Source organism: Bison bison, unplaced genomic scaffold, assembly GCF_000754665.1.
Source record: "Bison bison bison isolate TAMUID 2011002044 unplaced genomic scaffold, Bison_UMD1.0 scf7180017845512, whole genome shotgun sequence".
Taxonomy (NCBI): Eukaryota; Metazoa; Chordata; class Mammalia; order Artiodactyla; family Bovidae; genus Bison; species Bison bison.
In genome coordinates, this window is record NW_011476085.1 from 16,589 (window position 1) to 23,094 (window position 6,506).

The following is a 6,506-nucleotide window of genomic DNA, read 5'->3' on the forward strand; positions in this document are numbered from 1 at the left end:
ATGCTCAGCGCCCGCCGGTCCTGCTCCTCCAGTTTCTGGGGTAGGGGGGTGCCGAGCTGTGAGCCTGAGGGTGGGGGGTGCGCCCCAGGGCATCCAGCCTGGGCAGACCCAAAGGCCTGACGCACCCCTCGTTGTCGCCCCCTCAACCCCAGCGTCTATGCTGGGTGCCCCCAACCCCCCAGCCCTGTGCTCTGCGTCTGCTGATGGCCTCCAGTTTCTGGGGAGGGGTGGCGCCCCCACACACACCGGGATGCCCCAGGGCACCCAGCCTGGGCGGACCCAAAGGCCTGACGCAACCCCTCCTCTCCGCTCCCCACCCCTGCCCCCCAGTGCTGTGTTCTGCCTCTCCTGCCAGCCTCCAGTTTCCGGGGGTGGGGACGCCCCCCCACACACACCAGGACACCCCAGGGCACCCAGACTGGGCGGGACCCAAAGGCCTGATGCACGCCTCCTCACCGCCCCCTGCCCCCAACCCCCAGCCCTGTGCCCTGCGTCTGCTGACCACCTCCAGAAGGCCCATGGCCACCAGCCAGCTTGACCAAACCAAGTCACGAGTGGGCCTAGAGCCTGGGACAGCGCCACCCAGCCCTGGCCTGGCACTCCAACTCAGACGACACCCTGCCTGCACAATCTGGCAGCCACCTGCCTGCCTGCCCTCTGCACACCTCCCAGGGCACGGAGCCACAGCCTCAGTGAGGGCCCCAGGGCACCAGCTGAGTCCCCTCAAGACCCTGCACGGGGGAGCCCACACCCACGCCATCGGGGGGCCCTGCGGGAGGACTGAACCCACACTGGTGGGTCCCCAAACCCACCCCTCAGTCTTAAGGCCTTGAAGGCCAGCCCCTGGCAACGTCTCACTCAGCCCACACCCCACTGCCAGCTCCTAGAGACCAACCCCTATGCCTGCTCAGAGCCTGTCCCCACGCCAGGGCCTTGGGGGGCAATCTACAGCCCACCCCCCGACCCATGCCCCACAGAACCCAACCTGCACCCGCCGCGCCTGAGCCCCTCACCCACCAGAGACCGCGAGCCCCCATGGAGCCCCTGCTGGGCGGCCCACAGCCCTTCCTCAGGCCCCAGGGTCCCTCCCCAGGGTGGCGGGGCCGAGAGGGGGAACCCTGCTCACCTTGATGTGCATCTTGGCACGCTTCAGGAGGCTCAGTGTGGTGTGGCGTGTGCTGTCCGGGCCCAGGGGCACTAGCTGCTTGAGCTGCTCCAGGTAGAGCCGGAGCTTGGCTCGTCTGAAAGACCCAAAGACGTGACAGTCAGGCAGAGGCAGCTCGGCCCATGGGGCAGGTCAGCGGAGCAGACTGAGGGCTCAGGGGGCAAGGGGGGCAGGGGGCCAGCAGACTCCCACACAGACCTGCCTGCCCAGGGCTGCTCCCGGGCGCCTCCCAGCCCAGCTGGCAATGCCCCCCAGCCCCCTGGCACCCACGGCCTGCCAGAAGCCCCAGTGGAGGAACAGGCCCTGAGGCTGGGCCCGAGTGGCCAGCACGGCCCTGGGGCCCCGAGTGCTGCCGCAAGACTCCGAGAGCCCCGGCTCCCCCACTGTCCCCTCCCTCCACAGTGGGGTCCAGAAGCCTCATGGGGACAACCTGAAGGAGAAGCAAGGACGCCGGTCAGGCTTCCCAGAGCGCAGTGGTCCAGGACGCCCCCGAAGAGCTCTCCACCCCAAGAGAGAAGCTCCGCCTTGCCAAGCACAGGATGCTCCCTGGGCACTCTCATCACCATGGCAACGTGAGTCCATCCGCGTCAGGGAAGGCCACGGACAAGCCCCCCACCTGCTTCCGGGACCCCTTTGGAAACCGCCTCACTCTAGACCCTGTCCCCGTGTCCACGCGGGCGAATGCAGTCTCCTCACGAAACCCTGAGACCCAACAGCATCCGCTCAGGTCAGGGCCTTGGGCAAGGAGCCGTGACGGGGAAGAAGCGCCCTTCTTCCCCGGCTCCCCTCGTCAGGGTCAGGTGGCCAGGCTCACCGTCAAAGCACGCTGATGGCCAGGAGCCCCTGCTATGTCCATGTGTCCACTGGAGCCCGTGCAGGCCACCCAAGTGGTTCCCAAACCAAGCTGCCCGCTCAGCCGACACTCTCAGGACAGGGAGGAGGGCAGGTACCCCCAACCCCGGCCAGGCTCTGCCACCCCACTGCCCTGCCATCACCAGAGCCAGCGTGCATGCCCTCCTCCTCGGGTGCCAACCCTGGCAGCTCCATCTTTCAATGCCCTTGTTCCAAAGCCAGCCTCCCTCAGTCTCTGGAAGGAAAGCGGGCCATGATGGCCACGTCCCTTGGACAGAGGGGGCCCCTAAAGTGCAAAGACAGAGGGTGCAGGAGCCCCCCGCCCCCGCCGTGATAACAGCCCCATCTGATGGGGGGAGGGCTGACCCAGCTGCCAGGGCCAGTCACCCACGTCCACACAGCACCGTCCTGCAGCCCAGTGCCTTGCCAGCGGGCACCCCAGCCCCAGGCAGCACGGCCTAGAGTTCTCCAGGTGAACTTGAGCTTGACCTTAGACAGAACATCCAGAATACGAGACTGAGGCTGAGCTCAGTCCCCAGGCCGCTCGGAGCAGGGCTGTGGGCGCCAGGGCTGAGAGAGGGGCCCGCAGCGGGCTCACAGCCCGATGGCCTCAGGCCCCAGTGAACAGCTTCGTGCATAAGCACGGCTTGCAATCAGAGACCCCTGGGGCCCCCTGGCCTGCCACCTGCAGCCAGCTCACGAGTGGGGCTCCCTGTGCACTCAGGCAAATGGCCGTGCTTACAACCCACCATCTGAGCACACACGCAGTATGTGATCTTTTGTGGAAAACCAGAAGATGCAAATCAAAAGGAAAAAAAGTGAATGAAAAGGAACCCCCATGTTCCGCCACCCAGAGACAACCACGTCATCTGAGGGTACTCCACATTTCCATGCCATGACCAGAGTGGACGTGTCAGCAGACAGAGCAGCCTGTGTGACAAGTGACCCAAGGACCAGTCAAAAAATAAAGCAGTAAACGCACACGAGAGACTCCACAGGACACAATGAAGGGCAGGAAGCACACGTCTCCACGTGACGTGGTTGGTAACATTTATTTCTTTGGCTTTGTGCGTTCTTTTCTATTTTCCAGGTTCTCTATGCTAAAAACCCACATGTTACTTTTACAATCAAGGAAAGACACATTTGTACAAGGAAGAAAAAACACAGGTAAAAGACAAATAACAGCGGGAAGATATCTGCAATACACATAAAAGACAAATGGTTAGTATTCGTGACATTTTCAGTTCGCGCACGTCAAAAATAAAAAGAAGAGTACCTTTCTGTGAAAACAGGCAAAGAACACAAACAGGCAAGTTGCAGAACGTGAACGGCTAATCTAACACAAAACCGACACCATCTCACCACGACCCAGAAAGGAGAACTCGCCCAGGAGATGCTGATTTGGGCTGAAACTGAAAAGGTGTGACTCGCTGTTGGGCTGCCCAGAGGGCACTCACAGCCTCCTTGGTGGGGTGGCAGTTCTGAAGGGCCACCGAGGCGGCTCAACCCTCAACGGGCATTTCTAGGTCCAGCATCTTGGCCCCATGAATCCATCCCCACCTCCATACCCACAAGACCCGACCCAACCCTACGGCAGTACCGCCTGCGCTTCCTGGAGAGCCATCAGGAAGCACCCGGTGGGCACACAGGACAGACAGACCGTGCGCAGGCGTCGGGGGAAAAGGCAAGTTAGGAAGTAGCGGGTGGCAAGGTTCCACTCCCGTCCCTGAGGGCCACGTGGGAGAGGGTGGCAGGCTCAGCACCCAGCTGCCCAGGATGCTGCCCCTGGGAGCGGTGCGTGGGGGCTGGGGGTCCATGCTTGCCCACGACGTCCGTGAACAGAGTTCTTTAGAAGTCAGAAAGAAGCTTCTCAAGGGACAAGGAGAAGCCGCTGGCTACAGCCACGCCATGCTCTCAGGATGAGCTGTCCAGCCAGCCTCGGGACGGGGAGCATCCAGATGGGCTGCAGGGCCAGCGGTGGGGCCCTGGGCAGGCCCCAGGGTCCATCCCCATGGGGAATGGGCCTCCTCCCACCTCTCAGAGCCGGAGGGGTGTGCGAAGGAGCCGGGCGACACTGGGCTCGGCCCGGCCCGCCTCAGGAGCTGCTACAGTGCCAGGCCCTCCACCAGTGCCCCGCGGCACCCGGCATTCCTGGGAGCCCTGAACACCCGCCGCTTCCCGCAGGAACCCTGTGTGGACTGGGGGACAGACCCACACAACTGCTTAACGCTAATGGCAGCTCCTGCCCACAGCTCAGCCCCTGACACGGGCCCTACCAACTTGTCTCCAAAAGCCCCGCTCCTCACCAGGCGGCCCGGGCCCGAAGGACAGGGCGGCCGCACTCTGAAGTGCCCCAGACCTGGCTCCAGGGCAGAGGCGACACGGACAGTGACCCACAGACCCTCGGGGGCTGAGACGGGGGGCAAGCAGCCCACTCCCCCTGTACTGACTGCTGGGAGAGGGCAAGGCCTAGTGGGGCTGCACCAGGCAGACGGGGCAGCTGCCAGCAGACCTCCTGTGCAGGGACCGACACGTAGGAGCCGAATAACCACGTCCACGATGGGGAGACAGAGGTGAGCAGGGCTCCACCCAGGGCCCCAGGCTGGCCTTTGGGAGGGGGGACTGCCCCACCATGGGATACCAAGGGCCCCCTCTGCCCTACAAAAGCGAAAGCCTGGAGCTGAGCCACGGGCGCCAAGGAACACGGCCACTGCGGCCCAGTCACGGGGTCAGAAGCCGAGCTCTGGCCCTGGAAGACTGGCCAGACCTGCGGTCTCTGCGGAGGGGACAGAGGAGGCACAGGGCAGGGTGCGCTAGGGGGTCCGCCGGCTCAGAGGCCTGGGAAGCGGAAGCCCACTGGCCCAAGGTGGCACACCTCCAGGGAAGCCAGTGTCCAGGGAAAGTGACCCCCAGATGCTTCCTGCCTTCCCGGGGACAACAGGCGGCCCTTCCTGTGGCCAGCAGCCAGGCGCATCCGGCACCAGCCCCAGGCAGCCACAGGCCGAACCACAGCTGAGGTCCCCAACACGGTCCCCAGCTCCAGGACCCTGGGCTCCTCAGAGCTGACCAAGCCTGCCTTCGGGCCGGCCAGGAACAGAGGCCCCTGCGCGGGGCGGGGCAGGGGGACACACAGAGACGCCAGGCCACCCACCACCCCATCCCTGTCTCAAAAGGGCCCCGGAGGCCCAGCCTCAGGACTAGCTCTGGGAGACGGAGGCTGATGCCAAGGCCAGGGTCAAGGGGCAGCTGTAGGGGTCAAAGGCCAGCCCTCGTCCCCCTCCTCCTCCTCCTCTGTCTGCCATGTCCTCATTGCACACCCTCCTCCATCATCATCCCCCTCTGTCTGCACTGGAGGGCCATTCTCCAGGTACCACCCCGGGAAGCCTTCCCCAGGGCACACCCCCGCCCCTGCCGGCCCAGGCTCCCAGCCCCAGTCAAGCCTGGCCATCTCCTCTGGCCAGGGAGCCACCCAGGGCCAGGCAGGTTCTCTCAGGAACCCCCCAAAAGCACAGGAGCGGTCCAGGAAGCGCAGCTCCTCCAGAGAACACGGCGTCCTGTCCCCACTCAGCACCCGCCCAGCAGAGGCCCCGATCCCAGGGGGGCGGAAGCTGGCGCTGCCGTGGGCGTAGGCGTGGGGGTGGGGACAGAGAGAGAGCCAGCCGAGCTCCAGAGCAAGCTGCGACCGGCCACCTCGTGTGCAGACCCCCGGGCCCCACCCCACTCCAGGCCTAGAGATCAGGGAAGAACCGGCCCATCCGAAGATAGGAGCAGAGGTCAGAAGAAAGCTACCACTCACGTCTCCGGGGAGTCACCCCGGTCCCGGCCTCGGGGCTCCTGGACACACCCACGGCTCCCTGTCAGTCCTGCTGGGGTCGGTCACAATGACACCTGTCCCAGAGGCCGAGCCTGGCCAGGCCTGCTCCCCGCTGCAAAGGGAGGCCCGCAGCTGGACCACAGGCCTGGGCCAGCCAGGGGGTGGAGGGCCAGCGGAGGGCATAGGGCCCTGGGGTTCATCGGGGCTGTGGGGGGAAGCCTCTCCAGGCCACTGTGCTGCCCTTCTCACCTCAGGCCCCACGCTCCTCAGAGGAGGACCAGAGCGGGCCCAGCTCTGTGGTCGGCAGGCAGGCATGAAGCAGGCCTGCCCCGGATCCTGCCCGGGGCAGAGCTTCCCACCAGGCCCACGTGGCCAGGCCCTGGCTGCCCACCCCACTGCCTGTGGACAGGACCACTTGGAACTCCTCGGAAGTCAGGCCCCAAGGCGCCCGGGGCCCCCAGACCGAGAGGGTCAAACCTTCCCCGTAGGTGGCCAGCATCCTAAAGGCTTAAGACGAACTGTTCCCAGAAGGGTTCGGACACCCCAAAACAGATGGGCTCCTCTTCCAGGGAGCCAGCCCTCACTGACACACAGCACACACGGCCCCGCCCCAAGTCCCTGACCCTCCACACAGACCCCCTGCTTCTGGATCCCCCAGGCTGAGCTCCCAAGGGC

The 6,506-nt window shown here is 65.0% G+C and overlaps 1 long non-coding RNA gene across 1 annotated transcript in view; it reads right to left on the reverse strand.

Annotated features, from left to right (window-relative positions):
* Nucleotides 1–6,506, reverse strand: part of LOC104985292 — a 6,970-nt gene continuing 464 nt past the window's right edge. Inside the window, exons 2-3 of the long non-coding RNA XR_824878.1 lie at nt 1,127–1,241; nt 1–35 (exon numbers count right to left, since the gene is read on the reverse strand). This is a non-coding gene — a long non-coding RNA (uncharacterized LOC104985292). The remainder of the gene's footprint in view (nt 36–1,126; nt 1,242–6,506) is intronic.